This window comes from Poecile atricapillus, chromosome 21 (assembly GCF_030490865.1).
Source record: "Poecile atricapillus isolate bPoeAtr1 chromosome 21, bPoeAtr1.hap1, whole genome shotgun sequence".
NCBI classification, from domain to species: Eukaryota; Metazoa; Chordata; class Aves; order Passeriformes; family Paridae; genus Poecile; species Poecile atricapillus.
This window is the reverse complement of record NC_081269.1, coordinates 7,968,540-7,991,750: the sequence shown is the minus strand read 5'-3', so window position 1 is coordinate 7,991,750 and position 23,211 is coordinate 7,968,540. Positions and strand designations below refer to the sequence as shown.

The window sequence follows — 23,211 nt, the reverse complement described above, 5'->3', positions numbered from 1 at the left end:
GATGGTGCTGTACTTCTGCCATGCCTTTCAAAGCCTGTGCTGCTGCTCTGTGCTCTCTAATTAATGTGTTCATTAAGCTCTAAATGTCTTTGTCTGATACAATTAATTGTCCTTGTACTAGCTAGAATTTCAAGGCACAGCTTTTCTTTTGCTGGGAAGAGGTTGTGGGATTTCCCTCCCCCTGTTGGGCTCTTGTGGGGTGACTGCAGTAGGAATGTCCTCAGCCTGCAGCAGAGGAGATGTCTGGAAGGATGGTGTCGCAGTGTTCTTTTTGCTGGAGCAAGAAGCACTACTTAGGCAGTGGTCATGGCAAAAAACTTCTGTGGTTTAGACCTTGGCTGGGTGTGAAGAGGTGGCACTGTGCTGTGTCATTGTGCTTCAGCCAAGCTCTGCTTGCAGAGCACAGCATCTCTTTTTGCTGATATTTGTTCCCTGAAATTACTAAAGGATGTATTAACCTGGTATTTGTGCCACTTTCTGATGAACTGTGGGAAGAACAGTTCTGTCTGAAAGCCAATCTTCTCTTCAATGTCAATGCTGACCTTAGAAGAGCCTTTATAGGGTCATTGCTGCCTAGGGACAGGGGAAGGAGAAACTTCTTTTGTAGGAGGCTTCAGGAAAAGGCTGAGATTGCTGGATGGCTTCTGGCAGCTTGGCTTTGGTCTGCAGAGGATGTGTCTGCCTGGCCAAGGGGCAGAGAGGCACCAGGCACACCAAGCTAATGGAGAAGAGATGTGTGTTGGTGAAGAGCTCGGTGTGAGGATTTTTTCAGTGTTGGAGCTATGGAAAGCAGTTTGGTAGGATCTGAAATCAATATGTGCAATTAGCATGCCTTGGGAAGATGCCTGGGGAGAGGATAACCTTTAATGCCCTAAAGTGCAGGTGCACTGCTGATGTTCAGCTGCTCAAAGCCCTGACAAATGCTGGGTGTAGGGGGAGATCTTCCTTGGTTCCAAGGCTCCCTTGGGACCTGTGGGGATGCTGAGTTAAGCAACACAAGTAGGTGAAAGGTGGGAGGGAAATGCTTTATGTGAAGTCAGCAGCAGAGCCCAGGTTTGGGCAGCATCAGGCTATAGTAGGAGCTCTCCTGAGTGGGGAGGAGAATGGAGCAGGATTTTTGGGTGGGTTTTTACCTCTAACTTGGGGTGAGAGGAGACTTCTCCTGCACAGCCTCTGGCAGGTGCTTTCTACTACTCAGCCCTGGCACTGCTGCAGCTTGGCAGGTGGAGAGGGAGGCTCAGGAAGCTGAGCCATCCCTTTGCTGAGAAAGAGCAAGGAAGCAAGTTACCCCTTCATCTTTGGGATGAAAGCAAGGCCTGAGCTGTCAGCGTAAAAGCCAAGTACAGAGTGGGTATGAGATAAAATGTTATTGGCTTGTGTCTTAAACTGTAGCAAAGCAGACCCCTCTGAGGACAACCAGGTGTTCAGTAAACCTTGTGAAAATTCTTCCTGTCATGTCTTTGTCTTCATGGTTGCTCCTCTAATTTTCAGTATTTCTTTTTCCTTTTTTTTGGGGGGTAGTGCAGGATATCACTTGCCTTAAGAAGCAAACATCCAGCATGGAGGAAGGTGACCCAGTCACCAAAAATATGTGGTTCAAAAAGGAATGTGCATTTATGTCTGTGAGAATGATTGAAGTGTGCAAAGCAGTTGTTGACAAAATACAGTCATCAAGGCAAGTCTGAAGATTGGTTAGGGATATTTGTGATGGATAAAGTATCAGGTACAGCTGGTAAATGAATGACAGCAAAAAATGCCATGTGGTTGAGCATGTCATTTTAATTAAGACAGTGGTCAAGCTTAGCATGGTTGGAGAAAAGTGTCTGAAACCTTCTAAAGAGAACAGATCCTAATAACTGATAAATTGGAGAAGGATACTAATCTGAAAGATGGTATGGTGGGAAGGAGCTACAGTGATTTTTGTCCATGTGTGGGAGGGTGGCTGTTGATTTGTGCTGGTGGGTGAGGTGTGAGTACATGTGTTCTGGCCCTTCAGAAACAGGGATGTTTCTCAGGCTTGTGTATTTGGCCACAGGTGGTGACTTTATGGATTGAGTCCTTAATCACAGAAAAATTTTATAGACTGTGTCATTGATGCTAAGGTACAGTCAAGGACTGCAGAACCTGCACTTCTAACTTGCTTAGGAATTTGCAGTCTGGATTTGTTGGTCACTTTTTCTACTTGTTTAAGTTTTTAGAAAGATTTTTGTGTTTTATTGCACTCTTCAGTTTCATTATACATTTTACATATTCATAACTATCTTATCTGTTGAGTACCTGACACTGGAGAAATTTTGTTTGTTGTTTTCAGGTGCTGGTGCCTCTGGATGGGGAAGTTCTGAAAGCCCAAACCCTTTTGAGGATGCAGCTTCTCGGTGCACTGAGGCTGAGAGCTGAAAGGGAGGGCTGTCCCATGGCAGCTGGGAGCTTCATATCCCACAAAGCTGCTGCTTTAGGGAGTGAACCTGGCTGAGTATGAAGCCTTGGATTTTATTTCTTGATGGCACCCCTTGCATGAGCTGAGTCATGCTTTGTGCATAAGGTGTGGTTTGTTGAGGACTTGTTTCTTTTGGGCTGCTGCCCTGGGAAGGCAGTATTTTTGGGTGAGTACTGCTGAAATAGTTGTAGTTCTTTTTGCTAGAATTCGTGTGGGATTAATTTAGGCTGCTTGTGTCTGGGATGATTTCAGTCTTTCTGCAGAGTGGTGGCTGTGAAATGTTGCGATGAATTCTTCAGTATTGTTCAGAGAGCTGATGATGAAGTTGTTAGCTAGTTAACAGTGACTGCTCTAATAATTCTGGTGTGAGCGTAAACAGCAAGGCTGGGATGTGCTGGAGCAGCACTTGAATATGTGTCTTTCTGAGATGCAGACATGCTTCTCCTTTTTCCCTTTCCTGTGCTGTAGTCTCTGCACAGCAGCTATGTGTATGCCTTGGACAAGCAGAAAAGCCATGGAAGTCCAGCTTTCCTTTCTTCTGGTACTGGTGCCGAGTGGCAACTGCTTCCCTGAGGGCAGTGGAGCCAAATTCATGGCCTCACTTTTTTTTGCTGCCTTCTGCAATTCCAGTGGTTTCCACTCACTCACAGCAGTATAAGTGGGGACTGTGTCCCATTCTTTTTGGAGCTGGGGTGTTGGTGGGAGTCATTGCTGCAGAGCAGAGATGGGGCAGAGGGGCCTGTATTAAGCACAGAGCTCTGTGCCAGGGTGGAAGAGAGCAGATCCCTGATGCCTTCAGCTCCTGTGAAATACCCACAAATATTTTTGGGGTGTGCTGATTGTTTTTCTCAGCCAAGTGACGCTGTGATTCTATGACCTTGTGAGGACACAGCATTAAGTGCTGGGGAAACCCAGGCTAAATAACACTTTCTGAGGATGTTTTAGTGTTGTATTTGTGACTGAGGTGAATCAATGGTACCAAGGGATGTGAGATCATCCTACGCTGGTGAGCTGGACTGTATTGCTGTGTGTGACAGTTCAGTGCTGTGCTGGAGCAGAGCTCCCAGTCAGGTGCTGCTCTTCTCCTCCTGGTGTTCCTCAGCTGTGCCTCTGCTGCCAAGGTTGGTCCCAATTTTGTTTTGCAGTCATGTGAGTGCAGCAGAGCTTTGACCACCCACTCCAGTTTGTCTTGGTTTTGCTTTGCTTTTGTAGTGCATTTATTAACTCAAAGACTATTTTGCTGTTATGAGACTTTATCGTGGGTGCCTGTCTCTTCTTCCCCTCTCCCACTCCCAGCAGTAGTTCAGATTTCCATTCTATAGAACAGAAATGAGTCCTAAACCCCCAAAAAGAGCTGCTGCTGATAGATTTGTACACAAATAACATGGGCACAGCCCTCTGAAGCTCACAGTTGGAGGCTGCCACATCTGCAGTAGATAAAGCTGAAGGAATTGGGCAGCAGTAGCAAAAAAACAAGCCAGCACAGCTTCACAGGTAGCATGTGCATGTGTGTACCTACCTGAGGCTGGCTCTAATTATCACAGCTCCCATGCTGTCCTGCTGTTGTGTCAAGCTCTGTCAAAGTTACTCTCAACCACCTCCTGCCTTTGTGCTTACTCACCATGGTACTGGCAACACACAGGCATTGCCAGAGCTTTTCTCCAGCCCCTGGACCTCCTCATGTGCTGGATGCAGCTGGTGGCCTTTGTCTGCTCTGCTGCTCTAATGTGGTCTCTCGGAGACAATTTGGGATGCTCAAAGGGACCCCTTGCCTGGAAGAGGGTCTGTAGCTGTTGCCTCATGCTGGGTATCTGCTACCAGACCCTCCCTCTCCCTCATTCCAGCCCAGCCCATGGAGTCTTGACTGCTTGTGGACAAGAAGCTGAAAGATGTGTGAGCTGCATCCTCATTAGGAGCCTGGCAAGGCTGTGATCTGAGGATGAACCACAGCTCCACTGGGGAAGGAGGCTTCCTGCAGTGTGTGAGAAGTGATTGATGGTAGCATCAGAAAGAAAAAGGAGGAATTTGCCTCTCAATGAGTCAAGTGCTGCCTTGGGGAAGTATATTCTGTTTCTTCAGAGCTTCCCCCCTGTCTTTTGTCAGTGCTTACAGGTCAGTGTGGAAAAAGTGGGAAGGAAGGAGAGAGAACTGGGTTTGGATACTGGTGATGTATAGAAGGTGGTAACCCTATGCCAAAGAAATCAAGGTATTTGAAAGGCAGTAGGACTTAGTGCAGTGTTCCTATGACAAATTATTACAGGGCACATGTGGAAGCCAACCATTTAAATGAGTCAAGTCTTAATTTTGACACTTCCTAACACCTGGTTTTGGAAATGCTGTCTGAGTAGTGTTTTTCTGGGTTATTATTTGTGCTGGAACCAAGGGTTTGGGTCTGATTGCTAATGGTGTGCCTGCTTCAAGTGGCAGTATGAGGACAGGAAATTTGTGTGCTGACCTCTCACTGATGGGGTGCTTTGATGCTGAAATCTGGATTGACCTTTCTGTAGCTGTCAGGCAGCTTGACTGACAAAGGTTAATGATATCTGAGGCTAGCAGGCAGAGTGTAAAACAGACCTGAGATGAATCTTTTAGCCCCTCTGTGTCAGCACCTCATCCCCAGTCTGAAAGATGGGGCTGGAAAAGTGAAAGATGTCAAAATGCAGTTGTCAGGCCAATCCTTGCTGAGTGCAGGGGGAAAAGAATCATGTCCCCTCAGGGCTGGGGTATGGGCTTACTGCATCAGCAGGGTGTGATTTTTTATAACAGTGAGAACAAAGTCCTCTGCCTCAGCTTGTCCTGTGGTAGTAGTGGGCATGAATTTCAGTGTTCTCAGCTGTGTTATTAATGTGCACTTCCAGGTTAGAGAGATCAGGCATCTCTTCCAGGGTGCTTCCACACTCTGATCAGGCTTCTGCTTTGTCCTTTCTCATGCAGTTTGATGTGAGCAGTGCTTGTAATTTGCCTTGAAGAACGGTGAAAAGGCATGCTTTATTCATAGCAATTGCTGGGAGTCCATTCCTTAATGCCAGATAGATTGATTTAAGCCTGAATGCAAAATGGAACTGGTATTTTTCGTTAATTTTCAGTTTGCTGTTTCCAAGGAGCTGAAAAGTGTCTGTGCTACACCTGAATGCCACTGAATCTGTCTTCCATGCAGGAAGAAATTATCACAGATGCAAGAGGACAATATGAGATTGTCCCACCAAAGGGAACTGATTCTTCTGTGGCACATCCTCTCAGCCACCAAAGGAATGAAAGAGCAAAACCAGTACAGCTTTCCTTGTGCTCATCCAAACATCTGCCTGCTTGCCTCATAGTTTATTGTGTTAAGAGCATAAACTTCACAGCAGGGACCAGCATTTTCACTGTGCAGCATCAGGCCCAGGTGATAACAGTGTCTGAAGTGCCACAGTAATGGAAAATAAGCCTCCAGATCTGAGTCAAAAAATGGCAGATGCTCTGGGGATGCACAGAGCGTTCTGTTATCTAAAGAGATGTCTTCTGTTTGACTCCAAAAGCAGCAAAAGGCTGCCTTTGGTTCAGTGACTGCCCAGGATCCCAGGAGAAGATCCCTCCCCTCATCCCCAGGAAGGTCCCTGGCTCTCCCTCGCTTGCTCCACACAGTGGATGCACCATTCTCCTGCTGATGCTGTGCCTGCAATGCCAAGGTATTTTTGAGGTTTTGCTGTGAGCTGGAGAAAACCACCTGGATTCATTGAGGATGTTTTGTGGTTACTGCAAAGTGCTGAGAGTCTCTTTCCACTAAGACCTTGTGGAGAAAATGAAACACAGAGTCTTTAATATTCCATGCACTTTAGGTATGAATAAATTTTTCCTTGCCCCAGAACCTCCTTCTGCTGTGAAATCCATTCCAATCTCTTTGTCTAAGACAATCAATCTTCTTCCTTTTCTCTCTCCTCCCATGCCCCAGCTTTTATTAACCTAGAAATGTGCTGACATTTCACCATCAAACTGGTTAGAGAGCTCTGCAGAATACTTTTGCAAGTTGTCAGTGTAGCTGCCTGCAAAAGAAGGGGAAGATTGCTCAGAGCTGCTCATCTCCTGGGGAATTTGGTTTTTCCTGGCTGATGGATTTCTGTAAAAGTGTCTGTCTATCTGTTCCCCTCAAAAGGAAGGGCATGGGGTTGGGCAGTCAATGAAGAAAGATCATCATAGTGTTTTAATACATTTATTTTGGCAGTGCTCCCTCCTGTAGCAAATCCCTGTCCCACTGTGCACGTGTACTGACTCCAGCCTCTCTGGAGCTGTCCCTTCCACTGCTGCATCCTGTGGATCACTCAGTGCCTCTGCAGTTGTTGTTCTGCTTTCTTGGCTAGAAGCCTGTGCCTCACACTGAATCCCTTCCTGCTCCACTTCCCAGGAGACTGAGCTATCCAGCATAGGAGTCATTTAGTTTGTATGTAGGATTTCAGCAGGATTCAGCAGGAATTTCACCTGGATTGGTGGCAGGTGTGGCTCCTGAGGAGCTGACTGAAGCCCCTGTGCTTTCCTGGAGCAGGTGCAGGTGGCTGCACCGTCTGGGGAGGACTCAGCTGAAGCTTGTTCGGACCTGACACTTAACACCTTGAAGCAAAGTCATCCCAGCCACTCCTTATTTGCTGGAACACCATTTCCAGCAGCAGCTTGGCTATTCCAAAGTCCTTGACCTCCTCTGAACCTCTCTGCAGCCCTGGCATCTCCCAAGCTGAGCAGTGCCGATAGTTGGAAAGTTTGAGCCCAATAACATCAACTCTCCTGATGTCTTCCAACCTGTGCCTGGCTCTTCCTGCCCTGCGCAGCCCCATCCCTTGGCTGGACAGTCCTGTGGAGATTCACCAGAGCCAAAGGATTTGTGGGGATCTGCTGAGCAGCTCCTGGAGGCAGGCAGGAAGCCAGGAGCTGGAGACAGGCTGCTGAGCTGAAGGTGGGTGGGAAAGCCTGTCCAGAAGGGACTCTGAAGGTCCTCTGAGGTCACTGTTCAGTCTGAACAGCCACAGCATCACACAGTTGGGAACCTGGCCTGCAAAACCTGGAGCCTTAAAGGAGGGGACAGGGAAAGGAACAAAACATCCCTCTGTTGTGCCCCTTGGCTCTACAGCTGTGGGAATCCACATCCTCCTTTCCTTGCTCCTGTGCAGAGCTGGGAACACTGCTGGATGTCACTGGGACCAGCTGAAGCTACTCAAGGACTAGGTGTCAACCAGCAAACTCTCCGAAGCAAACCAGTTCCTTTACTTTGAAAAGCTGCAATGGGAACACCTCCTAGGCACTGGGGAGGGTGCTGCTGATGCTGATGAAAGCAGATTCCTGACATTAATACCAGATGGAATGTAGCTGCTCCTTCATGTGAGGAGCTGGAAGCCTTTGGGTTCCCCATACCTCTCACAGGCGCTGGGAAGCAGCTGCTCCTCCCATGGTGCCAGGCAGGTCCTACACCCAGCTCTGCAGTGTGTCAAACCAAACAGGCTCTGGTGATTGGGCTGGCTAGGTTATCTGTCCAATAATTTGTTCTGGCTACAGTTTTGTCTGCTTTGGAAATTTGTTATTTTCTAGCCTTTTGAGACCACCTCCCAGAGAGAATGAGAATTTTAAGTATTTAGACAGGTAATAATGATGTAATTAAAATATTTAATTTTATTTTTTCTTGTTTGAGTGTAATTCCTTTGATTTAAAGGGTGGTAGTAGCTAATTGGATTCTGGGCCAACCTTGCACAGGCAACTGGGCGGGGGGGAGGGACTGCAAATGAGTCTAGCCAGGAAATTGCACATTTAAATATAGTTCTTGGTAGGGTCAGCAAAACACCCAAGGGACAAATTAAGAGTAAAATTTCTGCTGTAATGTGTTCATTTAGCTGCAGACATAATCTTAAGGAAAACAAAGAAGCTTGAGAGTGAGAGGAGCAAATTTCAGGGTAGATGAATGTTGTGCATTTGTGTGCTGCTGCAGGTCTCTCATAGGCAAGTGCATCCTTCTCCTGTCTCTGGGCTGTCTGGTACATTGGCTGATCCCAAGAAGAAACCACTGAAGGGATTTTTGGGTTTGTGGGTGTTAGTGGCTTCAGTGGAGGATGGAAATCCATAGTCCACATAATGCTGTGGAGCTGCTGCTGTTACCAGCTTTGGCACGGATCACCTGGATCACACTGTTCATCAGGTGGGAGATGGGGCCATCAGGGATGTTACTGCGGTCTGTGGCTTGAAAGGGATTTGGCCTGGAGAGAAAAAAAATAAAAAATAATTCAGGGCACTGGGATTGTCCCTTTGGAAATCTTCAAAATCTGCAGCCTTGTGTTTTCCCTGTTGGGACCTGTGACCCTTTCGCAGATGGACAAGGTCATTGTCCCTGCTGGGGATGTGTGTGAGGAGTAAGCAGCCAAAGCCCAGGATGCAGGACATGGAGCACATTGGAGTAACCCCTGGCTGAGAGCCAGCACTGCTCTCAAATTTGACTAACAACATTAATTTTCCAGCCCTGCTTATTTCTTCATTTAGGCATAGCTCAGACCACGTGCAGCAGAGCCCCTCTACTCCTTGGTGGCACTTAGGGAACAGTCTGAGTTACTCCTTGGCAATTGGAATTTCCCTTAAAGGCTAGGCTAGAGAAATGTTGTTGGTGACAGGAGATGCAGAAGAGCAGCTTGTTTTATGTTTCCCAGGACCTCAGACCCGGCTCTTGGTGCTCCCTCTTTCATTTTGACTGTGTTCCCAGGGGAAGGCCACGTGTTCAGGGAGGGAGGCAGAGCTTGTCAGGAATGAAGCCTGATCCCACATCCCTCTCTGGAGGGCTGCAGAGCTGTTCGCTCTAGATGGGTAAGATTCCACAAAAGCTGGGGATCATCCCACCTCACCAGCAGTGTATCAGCTAGAAGGAGAGCTACCTGACAGGTCTGCAGGTGTGACCAATTGCATTGTGCATCACTTGTTTTGTATATTCTAATTAAATTAGAATTAATTATTTTTTCTTCTTTTTATATCCTATTAAACTTTTTTTATCTCAACTCATAAATTTTACTTTTTTTTTTCACCCCCATTCCTGGAGAGGGATCTGTGAGCAAACAGCTGTGTGGTGTTTACCTGCCTGCCAAGTTAAACTACAACATTTAGGCTCTATTTTTAAAGCCTGCCTTGATTCTAAGCTCTTTGAGCCAAAGCTTGCCTTTCTTAAAGCATTAAACACAGTGGGGCAGTGAGCTCTCTATTAATTGATGCTGTTGCCAGGCTATTGAAAAGTTGTAATAATGTGGCCAAATTTTCAAGTGTGGTCTAGGCTTTCTGCCTGGATGTCAAAAAGGGAAACTAATTACAGAGTGAAGCAAGGAGAACAGGCTGGCTGGAAGGAAATGTCATTAAGGTTCTCCTCAGGTGCCAGGTCAGCCCATGTCAAATCACAGCTGCCTCAAGCCTCTAAATTTCTTCCTCCTTCCGTTAAATTACTACCAAGTGATTTCTTGCAAGTGTAACCACCTTTTAGAACAAGAGAATGAAAACTGGCTGTTTTCTTTAAATACAAACAGCAGAGGCAGGGCTGGGATTGCAGAAGAAAATAGGTAATTTTCTTCCCTGGCCCTGTAGCACTGTACAGAGTGCCTGTGCTGGCTTCTTCCTGGGTTATGGTCATGGAGCAGGGGGAAAGTGTGTGGTTTATCCTCTCTGACACCATCTGGGATTGGTGTTGGGATGCCTGAACTCCCTGGCAGGTGTAGCACAAATAGCGCTCGTGATGTGCCAGAGCTCAGTTCTCCACAGTGTTGTGGAGACTGAAAAAAAATAGCTTCAGATTGGTTGAGGACAAATTCAGAGATGTCCTGTCAGGACTCCCTGAGTGACTGCTTGAGAGAAAAGTGAGGGGCTCCAGTCATTACTTCTGCTCATACCAGGACAAGGTGGCTTCTCCTGCTTCTCTCACCTTCAGTCTCTTTCCTGCCAGCATTCTGGTGCCATTCTTTCCCTTTTCCTGACTTTGATGCTTGGTCCTGGAGAACCCTTGTCCTGTGACCACTTCTGATGGTCAGCAGGGACTGCTCTGATTCAGGGCTGGGCTGCTGGAAGAGCACTGCTGACCAAAATTTGGGTTATTTGGAGAAGCAATGGACAGTGAAGGTGAGGTGTGTGAAGACCAAGCCCTGCATGTTCTCTGTGGTGGAGCAGAGAGCTTGGGGACACCTTGGAGGTCCAGGATGCAGGTAGGTTGCCTGACCACAAATTATACAGAAACCTGTACCTTAAGAGAGCTTAGAACCCTTCACTGCCCTGCCAGCAAGGCTCACTTTGCTCACTCACATGATGCCACATGGCCAAGCCATTGCTACACTAATTCTGTTGATGTCACTTTTCATCCTCTAGGATGGTCCACCTTGGACTGTGGTCCTGAGTCTTTCTGAAACTGTTTTTCCCTTTAAAAGTTCACATAAGAGCTCCCACAAGACACAGAATTTGTAGTTCTCTCTTTAATACTTCATCATCCTCTTGCAGTGTTGGACCCTCTTGCCCAGAAGGAGGAAGTTGCTGTGTTTTGAGGTCAGGGTGAGCTGAAGAATGTCAGATCAAGGTACAAATTTATCTTCATGTCTTAGATCACAAACCATTGAAGAAGGTGGTGGGATATTTGCATGTGGGTAAGGGGTGGGCAAATGCAGTCCAGCTTGAGAGCTGGCTAATAAAGAGTCTAGTATGGAAAATAAGATCCTCAGAGGAGATTTAATAACTGGGGAGAATAATTGTAAAGTACTTCAGAATATTAACCAAAGGCTGAATGCATCCAATTAGCTTAATGAAGCTGGGTGGTTGGGTTCTTTTTTAATCAAACAGATGGGCAAAACATTATGCACAAAAAAATGAGATCTGAATACAATGAACACATTTAATTAACAAATAAAAGACAGAGAACGGGTTTGTTTTTCAACTTGAGAAGTGAATACCAAATACTCAAAAAAGAGCCTTAAATGTCATGATGTCTTCAAAGTCTCAGATACTGACAATTCTTATTTGCAACAACGTGGGTGTTTGAGGTGGGGGGGTCAGCCTGGGCTGGCTGCACCTGCTGGCAGGTGAGCAGCAGGCAGCGATGCATCACCAACCCCACAGTGCTGCAGAGCCATGCAGCAATCCCTGGCTGCTGCTGTGGGCTGTCCCCAAGGGCAGGCTCAGAAGCAGTAACTGAAGCTCTGCTCAACCCTCTGCTCCAAAACCTTTTCCCTGCGTGTGGATGATCACCTCTGTCCTGCAGAAGGAGGAAGCCAGGACTCCTGGGTTAATCAGGGTGTGAGCTCAGTGTCCTTAGTGCTCAGGAGACCTGTGCAGTGTTTTCCTGATGATCTGTGCTTGTGCTGTGGTGTGTGGAGTTGCTGCTGGCCCCAGTCAGGGAGGTGGATTCCCACCACTGCTTTCACTGTCCTTGCTGCAGCACAGGCTCCTGTTCCTGCTGGTGCCCAGTACAGACACAACTCCTCTGCTGTCTGTCCAACCAGTTTTACTGGGCCACGGAAACCTGGTGCAAATCGATGCCTTCCCTCTCCAGACAGGAGGCTCCTCTCCATACAAACCCTGAGTGCTTATGTAAGTGTGAAATACAGAGCTGCAATATCAGTCTTGCCAAGGCTGGGAGTGTTTGCTCCAGCCTAATAAGCTGAACAAGGCATTTTGATATTAAGCCTATAATAATAACACCTTGTAGCTAAAGAATGTGTTTTTCCCCATTGGTAGATTACTCAGCCCTTTTCTTTTGAGGCAGTGTTTAACAAAAGCAGAGACTTTCCCAGACTATGTTTAATTAAACACAGCTCAGAGATGTCTTCATTTCAGTGCTGTGATGATGTTGCTCTGCACTCTCCTCTCCAGGGCAGTTGGAACTTGTGCTCTGCCAGTGCATGGGCTGGGCAGGTCACTGTCCCCTGCCCAGCTGTACCTGTCCAGATGTGCCCAGTGGTGTGGAAATCCCAGAGGGGCTCACATTTGGAGAGACCCACAGGCTCCAGCTGCTTTTGAAGCTGAGTTGGGGCTTGGTCTGAGCTGTGTAGTCCATGCAAGTGGCAGCTCAGCCAACATGCTTTACACTACAACAAACATTTGGGTCCAAATTTCTACCTGCTTCCTTTTCTGGTTGCCAATGTAGCTGTGGGAGCATTTTGAGTGCAATGACCTGGTTATCAACAGTTACATACAAAGTGAAGGCTTTAATTTGAAGGCTCCTCATTTCTGCCTTAGGAGTTACCCGTGAGCAGATGGTGATATGCTCTGGTTTTGCTTATTCTTGCAGATTATTTGCCAGATAATTTTTCTGACTAATCCTTTGGCCCATAGACTGTTTATAAACCTGGAGTCAGGTTTCGGGTAAAAACACTTGTGTTTGCAAATTTTAAAATCTGTTCCTGTGCTGGCTTGCTGATGTCACTGTGAGCAGGAGACTCCTCTGAGTGGCAAATGCTCTCTGCACCATGGGAGAGAGGCAGCTCCTAAAGAAGCACCTCCTTCCCAGTGACAGGATGGGAAGAACAATGTTCATGCCTTGTTTGGGGCCTATTTTATTTTAAAACATGATATGTCTGAAGTCCCAACCCCAGCATCAGTGCTATCTGACCTCCCCTGAGGTCAAACTGCTGTTTCAGGTGGTGTGGTAAGGAGGCACTTCTGCTGGCACAGAGTTTGTGTCCTGTGCAGGTGATGCTGCATAACCTGTGCACAGCAGAAGTTGGGGGATTTGCCTGTATTTGGCTGGGCAGGACACTGGTATCAGTATGGTGGGGGCATTGTAGCCACTGGCACAGCTCTCCCTGAAAAGTGCTGAAAGGCTGTGGTGATTTTTTAAATATTATTATTAGTATTAGTATTGTTGTTGTTGTTATTTATTGTTGTTGTTATTGTTTCCCCCTCCTCTCCTACCACCTCTGCCTTTTAAAAAAATCAGTCCCTTGGATGTCTCTGGAGAGCTGGCAGTGGTAACTGCCTGACTGATTTATTCTGGTGTTTTAACATTTACTGGATTTACATAACAGCCAAACAATCTGTTTCAGGAGTTTAATATAAACCCAGCTCTAGTGAGTCACATCCATGTTAGCAGTAATGCAAAGAGAGGCAGCTGGGGGAGTGAGGGGGTGACTTTTTCTGGGTTTCTGCATGAGAATATATTTCAGGAATGGCTGCCTGAAATATCTCTGACACCTCATAGCTGAGTGATGCTGCCAGTTCTCCTCTTCCATCAGGGATTTGTTCTTAAACTTTGAAAGAGCAGTGGGTTTGTCACATCAGTGCTTCCATTGCTGTTCCCAGCTGAGTCTGGGGGCTTTTCCAGAGCTCCCCAGGCACTGCTGTGTGTCCCTCCCGTGTGTAAAATACCTTTACATGTACGTGTGTGCTTGAAGGAGGGAGTGTAGCTATGGGAGCAGCAAGATGAGGCCTGTTAACAGAGATTTGCTGTTTGCTTTTTGAATTCAAAACCACGGAGCATTTGTTTGTGCCAGACTTTGTGGGCCTGGTCCCCAGGACGTGCAGATCAGCACAGCAGCAAGCGGGGTATGGATGTGTGCCAGCATTTCCATGCCAGCATTTCCACCTGGGGTCTGGTGGAACCAGAATGGTGGATTGTGAAGGTTTTGGGGACAGAGTTTGAGCTCAGCTGGGGGAGAGCTGGCCCTGTGCCCCTGGGCAGTCACAGCAAAATGTTGGAGTTGTTGGGGACTCCCTGCAGGGAGTCCTCCCCAGCCCCTTCCCTGGGGACAGCAGAAGCCAGAGCCATCAGGACAGCTGACAGCAGGGGTTTCCTGTTGTAACAGATTGTACAGGGTGTGTAACCTGTTGCCTCAGGTCCTTTCCAGGCAGTGTGACTTTGGGATTCCCTCAGCTGTCTCCTACAGTTGTATGAACGCAGCAAATCCCTGGAGCAGGTCTGCCGTGGGCAGCCTGTCCCCTCCTGCTCCAGAGGCTCTGTCACCTCTCTTCTGGTTGTAATGTGATGGAGAAAAGTGGGCCTCCAGCTCCAGTTTTCACTTTTGAAAATCCCAAGCAAGATCCAGCTGGGTTTGAACAGCCTGGTTTGTGCTGCTGCCTGTGCTGGAGGTCGGCTGTTCAGCTAAGCAAGCGCTTCTCTTGCTGCAGCTTATTTGAATTCTTGTCTTCAGAATGGAAAATAAATGCTGGCTGATGAGATCTATTACAGCACTAATTTTAGAGCATGCCAAACAGTAGGAAATTGTTTTCAATCTTCACTCTCATTTCTCCTTTATTTCACCTCTCCATTTGTGAAAATTGCCTTTGTCGTTCTTCTAAGTGCCCAGTGATGTCCCACTCACTGATATCTTCAGGCATTCTCCTTCCAGCCCTGCTTTCTGATATTTCTTTGTTCACCCACTTGACATTGCTGTTAGAAGAGCTCTCTCCAGGGTTCAGGCAGCAGTGTTGGCACGATGCAGGCACTGAGTGTTCAACCAGCTGGTGCGAGATGCCAGCAGAGCCCCCTGCGAGCTGTGGGAGCAGTGGAGGCAGCACCACAGTGGAATTTCTTACCCTTGTGTGCCCAGGGCTTTGTAAGTCTTTCCAGCCCCAGCCCAGCCTGCTTTCTCGATGAGCAAGAGGGAAAATATGAATTTCCCTTTGCTCTGGTGAAGAATTTAAGAAGCAGTCCCAAAGCTTCAGTGTTTGTCCTTGGCACTAGTGAAAACCTGAGCAATTGCAGGCAGCAGGTTAGGAATCAGAATGTTTGATCAGTGTCAGAGGGAACAGTGGTGCACAGTCTGGATTTTTAGGACATGATTCCTCTTCATAGTTGGAAGGTCTCACTGGTTTGAGAAGAGCTTGGATGCCTCGCTGGTGGTCTGCTCTGAAACCTTCAAGGTGACTGCAGACACCAGTCCCTCCCTTAGCCCTGCTCCTGGTTCACAGGGCTTAGCAGAGCCTCACTGAGCTCCAGATTAAAGCTGGTGGCACTGGTCCAGTTGTTTCACCCTGTGGACTTTTCAGAAGCTCTCTGGAATACATTTCATGGTTTTGGCAACCACGTGTCCCTGACAGCAGCTTCTGTGGCCATCAGCACAGAGACTTGGTGACTGCCCTGGAGCTTTGAAAATCTCTCTCCTGCCCCTTGGCTCCTTCACTCCTCCTGCACCTTCACCCTCCTCTCATCCCTTGGCTGGCAGCTGAAAGTGTCTTTATCCCTCAAAAAGAGCTCTCTCTTACTCTGGCTTCTTGTGCTGGAGAGGGGTAAAAAACTCCCTACTCCTACTAATTTCCATCCCGTGCCTTTCCCGGGTGAGCTCCAAGCCCTGCAGCTGCTCCAGGTGCCAGTCCCCAGGAATTCAGCCAGGGAATGTCTTCATAGTCTGTCTTTGTGAACATGGCTGAGATAAACCCTTTACTGAACTAAATGTGGCAACAACTAATCCCTTGGAGACAGTCACCTGGGCCCTGCACGGTGAAAAGAGGCTTTGCTGCTCTGATTAACTACACTGGCAAGAACATTAACTCGTGGTTCTTTTTGGAAATGCAAAGCACCTCTCCAGGAGAGTTGAAGGGATTAGGTACCAGCTGGAATATTAAGGTAGGTTTTTTGCACCTTCCTGATAAATTTATAGCTTAAAGGTCTGGTCAGCCCTGGTGGGATGGGTGGTTATGGCTGAGTGTTCCTGGGCTGTGGTGGAGAGGAGACTGAGGCCAGCATGGAACCAGGAGCTTCTCTGGGAGGATGGTGGTGGTGAGCAGCTCTTGGTCCTGACTGCTCCTACTGGGGTGTCTTCAGGGCTCTGGGATTCACTGTCCTAAATTAAACCCTGTCAAACTGGCCAGCCCTCCATAAAGGGCTGAAAAACCTTGCTAAGAGCCAAATTACACTGACCTTTTCCATCCACTTAAGGCAAATACTAAAGGCTGTGGAGAGCATTCCAGCTGTTTTCACAATCCTGGTTTCCTTTTCTGGGGGGAGATCTGCACTAATTTCTTGACTATTACTTTTTAAACAGCACTTAGTTTTGAAAGCCTGAACTAGAAGTTCTTTCTACATTAAAAGCAAAGCTCCTGTAGTTCAGTGAAGATTTCTTGGGCTGTGTTTTTGAGGTCAGGATTTTATCTTGGTGCTGGTTTCTGTGAGGCTGCATGGGTCAGCTGTGCCCTGGCAGCCTGACCAGTGAGCATCACATGTGACACTTGCTGAAGAGAGCTGTGGACCAGCAGCCCACCTGACCAAATGGATTGAAACAGCTACATAAACTTTGTCCATAAAATAAGGTAAGACCGAGAAAAGTTTAAATACTTGTATTAAGTATACTTTGTTCAGAGAAAATTTGAATGCTCAAGCTACTTCCAAAATTCTGTTACCTTTCAACCTGTCTTTCTCCTAGGAAAACAGAATTTTCTATTTTGAGTAAATAGCACAGAGTTAGCGCAGAAGGGAAAAGATACAAGTGCTGCTGTTCAAAGTATGCTTTATTGGTTAGATATTTATGGGAGACATTCAGGAAATGAGTAAACACTTGAAAGTATATGTATTATTTATTATTGTAGCTGATTAATTACCGCTTGAAACCTTTTGGTTGGTGTTATGGCTCTCTATAGTCTTCACCAAGCAGTGCTTCAGCAGAGTCTAATGTGGCATTTGTCCCAGTTAAATGTTTCAGGAGATGCAAGTGCTGCAGTTGATTTATGGACAATGGGAATTTGGGGAAGGTGACAGTGTGGCACTTGGAGCAAGCACCTGGGGAAGTGAGTGAGATCTGGACCTGGGAGGAGTTTAGTGATGGGAACTTGCTGGCCCCACTTAGTGGAGAAGCAGCAAGGAGGGGTTAAGGTGTCTGACTGATGAAGTAATGACAGGAGTTTAAACTTGGCTCCCAAGCATTGGGCTGCTGGCAGGGATTTCTACAATGCTTCTTCACTGCTTCCACATCAGGGGTTCCTCCTCCAGGCTGGAATAGGGAAATGCATGAAAAAACCAAGTGGCTCTTACCTGCCCCAGCCATGCAACTGGTTCTGAATCCATGCCCTCTCAGGGCACACTCCAGCAAGCTGCTGGCTCCACGTGCTCCCTGGACCCCTTGTTAGATGTTCCTGTGAGACCACGCACCAACATCTCTATTCCTGCCCAGGTTCCGGAGCTGTGCCTGGAAAATCTCTTGGATTCATGCAAAGCCTGGTTGTGAGCAAAGCACAGATCCCATCCAGCAGTGCTTCCTGAAGCAATACACGTCCTTCAGCATTTGCTTAGCTTTAACAAGAATTAAGCATATGAAGCATGTGTTGAGATAGTTACTTAGTTCTAATCTGCACATCTTGAAAAACAGAATGATAAAATCACAGTGGAAGGGGTGACAGGACTCCCTCTGCCTTCAGCAAAGTAGATGTCGTGCTCAGTGGGAGGAATCCCCTCTCCCTTGCTGTCACTGTTGTAAGTGGAGGCCCTTTCCTCTGGCACTGGCCATCCCTTCAGGAATATGCTCATTTAACCCTTCTACAAAAAGAGTTTGCAGAATGCTGCAATCAGAAAAGTTCCTTCATCAAATGACTTCTCTGCGGGAGAGGAGTGAGTGGGCCTGGAGAGGAATGGAAGAGTCATAAGAGAGATGTATGAAAATGCTTTTTATGGAATGAATAACTTTTGTTCTGGGGGCGGCAGCGTCGTATTTAATTCTAATTTGGGGATTTTTGGGGAGCGCGTGATTGACGCCCAACGAGGGGTGCAGGAGGCTGTTTCTCAGCAGGCTCTCATTCCCCTGCTCCATTTACCTGCCAGATCTCCTGCAGCCACATCTCACTCTGGATGCCATCAGCACATTTCCCACAGCACGTGCCTGCAGCCTCTCCCAGGAGCCGGTGGCACACGAGGGGCCCATCCAGTCCCTCCAGCCATGGGGAACCACTCTGGAGTTGTGCTGTGCTCCTTTCTCTTGGCTGTGCCTTTGCTGCAGGTGAGCAGGAGCCTTCCTGCCTTAGCTCCATCTGTGGCTGTGCCTGGCCTCCCCAGCCTAGAGCTGGATGATGCTCCATCCATTCCGGGCTCGCTCCAGCCAACACAGTGTGCTTTTCCTTACTTTGCACATGCTCATCCCTGGCTCCCCTCTGTCCCTGTCTGCCTTCATCTCCCTGGGAAAGGACTGGCTCTTGCTGTACCTGGGTTGGGGCCCTGCCCTGCACAGCGTCGTGCCCAGACTCTGCTGGATCAGGAAAGGTGTTGCTGGCACTGGGGCTCTGTTTTCTTCCATAATGGTAGTCCTACCCTTATAAAAAGGGTCATTAAGGGTTTTGTTTTGCTGCAGTATAAACTTCAGCCAGCTCCTTCCTCTTCTCCTGTCCCTTTAATTAAGAGTGTGTATGTTAAATGCTGTGAGCCCGAGCAGAGTCTCACTGCAAAGTAAACAGGAGCGTGGGACTTAGGCAGGTCTTTTGTTACTGCTGTACAGGGCTTATGCTAATGACAGCTGCAGAGATTGAACCCAATCCCTCATGAGCTCTCCAAGAGTCTGATTAATCTGTTTAACAATGGATATGGGTTTTTGTTTTGATCTTTTCCATAGGAGTTAAATTTTTGTCCCTTTCAGAGTAGCTGTGGATCATGTAAGCACAGCAGCATTGTTTTCCTAATTGGCTTCAGGTTTATCTGAATTAAGTGGCAATTGTTCATATATAGTCCAGCAGATGCAAATTGCAAATTCAACCCCTGGTGAGAAATCTCTATTCTTTTACTGTTGTTTATGTAAAGGCAGATGCTCACAGGGCTGGCCATTCAGGTGAAAACTCTGGCTGTGTCCTCCTGTGAGTCTGCTGAAAGACTCAGAAAACTTAAAGCTGTGGAAATGCAATATCAAGACAGTGATCATAGTGTGATGCCAATGGAATAGCGCAGAACAACTTAAATTAGTCCTTTGAAGTTATTCCACTTACAAGTGTACTTTTTGTGCTGTGCTGATGGAACATAGTGAAATCAGCTGCCCTGAAGAAAGGTTGTGCAGTGGACTGTAAAACAGGCTGAACAGATTCATCATGTCAGGGGATGCCCAGGCTGTTTGCTGGGTGCATCACTGCTGCTGTGCTTGGGGCTGAGGTGTGAGGGGCCTCCCAAGGACACACCAGACCTGCTCACTCATGTGCTCACCAGGATTTTAGGAAGAGGGCAGGGGAACATCAGCCACAGATCTCCTGTTGGATCTTAAGCTATCATTTCAAAGGCATCAAGGTATCTGTTGGGGTCTGTTAAGAAGGATTCTTGGGGATTAAATCTTCTCCTCTGCATTGTTCCCTGCCCATGATCGTATCCCACAGGTTGTTTGTGAAGATGAACGAATTTGCTTTGTGAGATGCTCGTGTTCCTCCAGAATGGAGAGATATTTAAGCCTCATTAGTGGTTTGACTTAATGCTTCTGCAGCTTCATATGAGAGCTTTTGGGATAGTAACAGGACGACGTGGTAAGTGCTTGGCTGCAGTCCTGGCACTGCCTGCACTGAGCCCTGCTGGCATCCTGCTGCCATGAGCAGGGCTTGTGTTTGCCTTTGCAGGGATGCTGAGCTGCACAAGTGGCTGGTGCCAGTACAGCTTCACTCAAGTGTTGTCTGAGGCTGGGGGCATCTCCAAAGCTGACTTTCAGAGCCCTGTATAATGCAGAGTTGCCATGAGGTTTTGCTCTGCTGTTTCAGCACAGCGTTTCCTGCCGGTGCTCTGTCTGTCATAGCAGGACAAGATAAGCTGCATTTACCCTGGTGCTGGAAACAAGAGCTTCTTCCTGGCCTTGGAGTGCTACTGCATTAATGTATAAAATGGATAAGTGATTTAGGTAATGAAATGACTTGGATATGGTCATAGATTGAATAAGATTTCCAGAGCCAATGTGCTTACTCATCAGATGACTCATGTCTTAGTCACTTTTAGAATAAGTGATTCTCTTTTGGGTGCTTCCAGAATGGGATGGGTGGAGATGAACTGAAAATTTCCACCCCTGCCTTTGATAATTTTTTTAAATAGCATCTAGAACATGATGGAATGTTTCATCAGACAGAAGAGGAAACAGCTCTGTCTTGCGAGTACGGTGTATCCCAGGAGATTTGCCTGAATTCCACAGCAATGTGAGACTTGAATTTTGCTGTTTGCTTTCTGGTCAGGCAGAGTGATCTCAGGCTTTAGATTAGACTTCTCAAGTTTTGTTCTCAGCCTACTCTAGTGAGTCCCTTTTGTGGGTAGGTGCAAGTCTGAGCCTATTCTCAAATTCCTGTGCCATCAGGAGTGAGTAAAAGCACCCTCCTGATACAGTCAACATTGCAATGCAAATAAAACCTTATTCTCAGCTTTTATTTATATGTAATTGTATTTCTTCTATTACCAAAATATTGATGAAATTGAGCTGTGGTTGTTCAGAAGCATGCACATGTGTAAGCAAGTGAATAGCATATCTGAGAGCCTCAGGAAATTCCTTTGTAATCCACTGTAAGCTTTATATAGCAAATAAACCGATTGGGTTTTTCTTCTTTCTGATCTTTCATCTCTCTGATCTCCCTGCAGCAAACATGATGTAGGCAATTCCTGATCTAATTCCTGATTAATGTAGGTTCCTGGTGGATCAGTTGAGCTCAGTGGCACAGTGTGATCTCTGCATCTTACTGGACCCATGTGGCTGCAGCCAGAGTGGGAGAGTCATGCAGGGAGTGATGTGGGGCTTTGCCAAGCTGGAGGTGGCCAAACTCTTATCACTGCTTCAGATGTTGAAAATGGGGCTGCACAGACTGCCAGAAACAGGTCTGGAAGCATGAGCCCAGTTTTGGTTTGTGTCAGGAATGATGAGGTAGTGTTGTTATAGATCTGCTCGTACAAAGGTGCAAGAGTTTGGGAATCAGGAATTTGGGGTTCTCTCACTGACCATTGAGGTGGTGTCTGGGTGACCCTGAGCAAGAGTGGCTCTTCCTAACTCAGTGTAAAAGTGCTTTTGTCCCTTGGTGAGTAGGCACTATCTGTAAAACACAGGTGGCAGGTCACATGGCAGGTGACAGGCACTATGGAAATGTATTAGGCAAGATTTTCAAAAACAGCCCGAGAATTGGATATTATTGTTAAACAGAACTGGTGAGAGGAAAGCTAAAAATAGTTTTCCTATGGGTGTCTTTTGTCAGGTAATAGAGAATAATTCACAGGCTTGTAGGTTTTCAGTTTTCTATAGTTGTCTGTGCTAGATCTCCTGGGTCACAGATGTGCAGGATTTTATCAACAGTTCCTCTCAGATAATTCAAGTCAAGAAGAATCTATCACTTCCTCAAGAAGTTTTCTGGTTTGCTTTGTCTCTGAATTGCAGAAGAAGGGGTTTTTGTGTCCTGTTTTTAAATGTTTTAAAATTTTACCTATTGTTGCTAGCCTCAAAGGCAAAATAATGGTATTAATATATTATAATACTATGATAATAGTAGTGATAATAATAGTGGTAGTAATAGTAATAATGTTAGTGTTTTGCTGTTGTTACTGAACATCCTTCCAGGTGAGGGTAGCTCAAAAACTGCCTCCAGGGGAGTCACCTCTCCTCACTGGCCACGCAGAGCTTTCTCTGTTGCAGTGTGCACTGGTGAAAGGGAGAAAGATGGATGGAGACCCCTCCTAAGAGGATGAATGCAATAAGAGTTATTTCTGATACTACCTTGACAAGAGCCTGGCTAGCCTAAGAAACTGCAAATGTGGAAGAAAACGTCCTGTCTTTCTGGGAAAGGAGCCCTGGGATGGCTCCCACAGTAACTGGGCAGCTCTCTTTTAGACACATGTGAAACCCATTTACCCAGACACTCCTATGAGCGTTTCCACGTGTTTTAGGCTGAGATTTTCTGTGTTGTTCACACTTTGGCCCATGGGTGATCATCCCTTCTGGTGTCCTGAGAGCACAGTTAAAGTTCAAGAATGTGTTTAAGTGTTTTGCTGGAGTGGAGCCAGCATCTCCATCACAGAGATGAGCAGTGTGTTGGGAAGCTCAGTGGCTGCATACAGACTAATTGTTCTGGGATGCAACCTGGAAGGTGCTGAGCACCCTGGCTGGCAGCCAGCAAGGCTTTTAAATACATGCTTTGCTTAGTTTTTTCACGTTGTTACCAGTCTTGCTTTTTGATTTCTTTTCCCATAGCAACTGGAGAAGGATATCTGAGTAGCCAGAGCAGTGCAATTCATTTGCCAGTGACACCCCGACCTGTACCACAGGGATGTCTTCCAGGACATGGGATACAGCTGTTGGGATCAGGTATTGCTACCAGTGCCCAAGTCAATTGGCTTCAGAGTTTTCCTTCTTTGCTCTCTTCCTGGGCAGGGAGCAGGCCAGGCTGTGTGAGCAATGCTTAAACTACACTTGTAAACCACATCCCATTTTTCCACATGTATTTGCTTGCTATTAAATTGCACAGATCACATTTCCTTACCACCCTTTCCTCTTAGACCATGTTTGCCTTTCCCCTGCCTTGAAAATTTTAGCAGCAAACAGCCAAATTCAGGTTTTATTTGGAAGTTGTATCAGCTGCAGCAGAGCCCAGGACAGGGAAGAGAAGAACCCAAAAATCCTGTGGAGATTGATGGCTTTTAACTCTCTGGTTTTCAGGGTTTTGGCTTTGCCTGCAGGGGGAAAGTGCTGCAGCCCAGGTTGGAGGCTGGAAGGAACTTTGATTGTGCAGAGATGGCTGCACAATCTGATGCCATCAGTTCTGGCTGTGTCTCACTGGGCCAGGCAAGGCAGGACTAAACCCTGGCTTCTCAAAAACTGTCTGGACACCTTCTTGCCAGCAGATTTGCTCCATGTTCTGCTCCTGTACCTGCCAGAAACTTGCCTTTTTCCACTGCTCCTGTG

General features: G+C 46.9%; 1 protein-coding gene across 5 annotated transcripts in view; it reads left to right on the top strand.

Annotated features, from left to right (window-relative positions):
* The window catches only part of CAMKK1 (calcium/calmodulin dependent protein kinase kinase 1), a 75,342-nt gene that overhangs the window by 1,530 nt on the left and 50,601 nt on the right, over positions 1 to 23,211 (top strand). For 3 of the 5 annotated variants that reach the window (XM_058854712.1, XM_058854708.1, XM_058854710.1), the window contains exon 2: positions 10,910 to 10,985. The exons of the other annotated variants lie outside the window; for them this stretch is intronic. The gene's annotated coding sequence lies outside the window, so the exon portion shown is untranslated. The remainder of the gene's footprint in view (positions 1 to 10,909; positions 10,986 to 23,211) is intronic. 5 annotated transcript variants of the gene reach the window in all.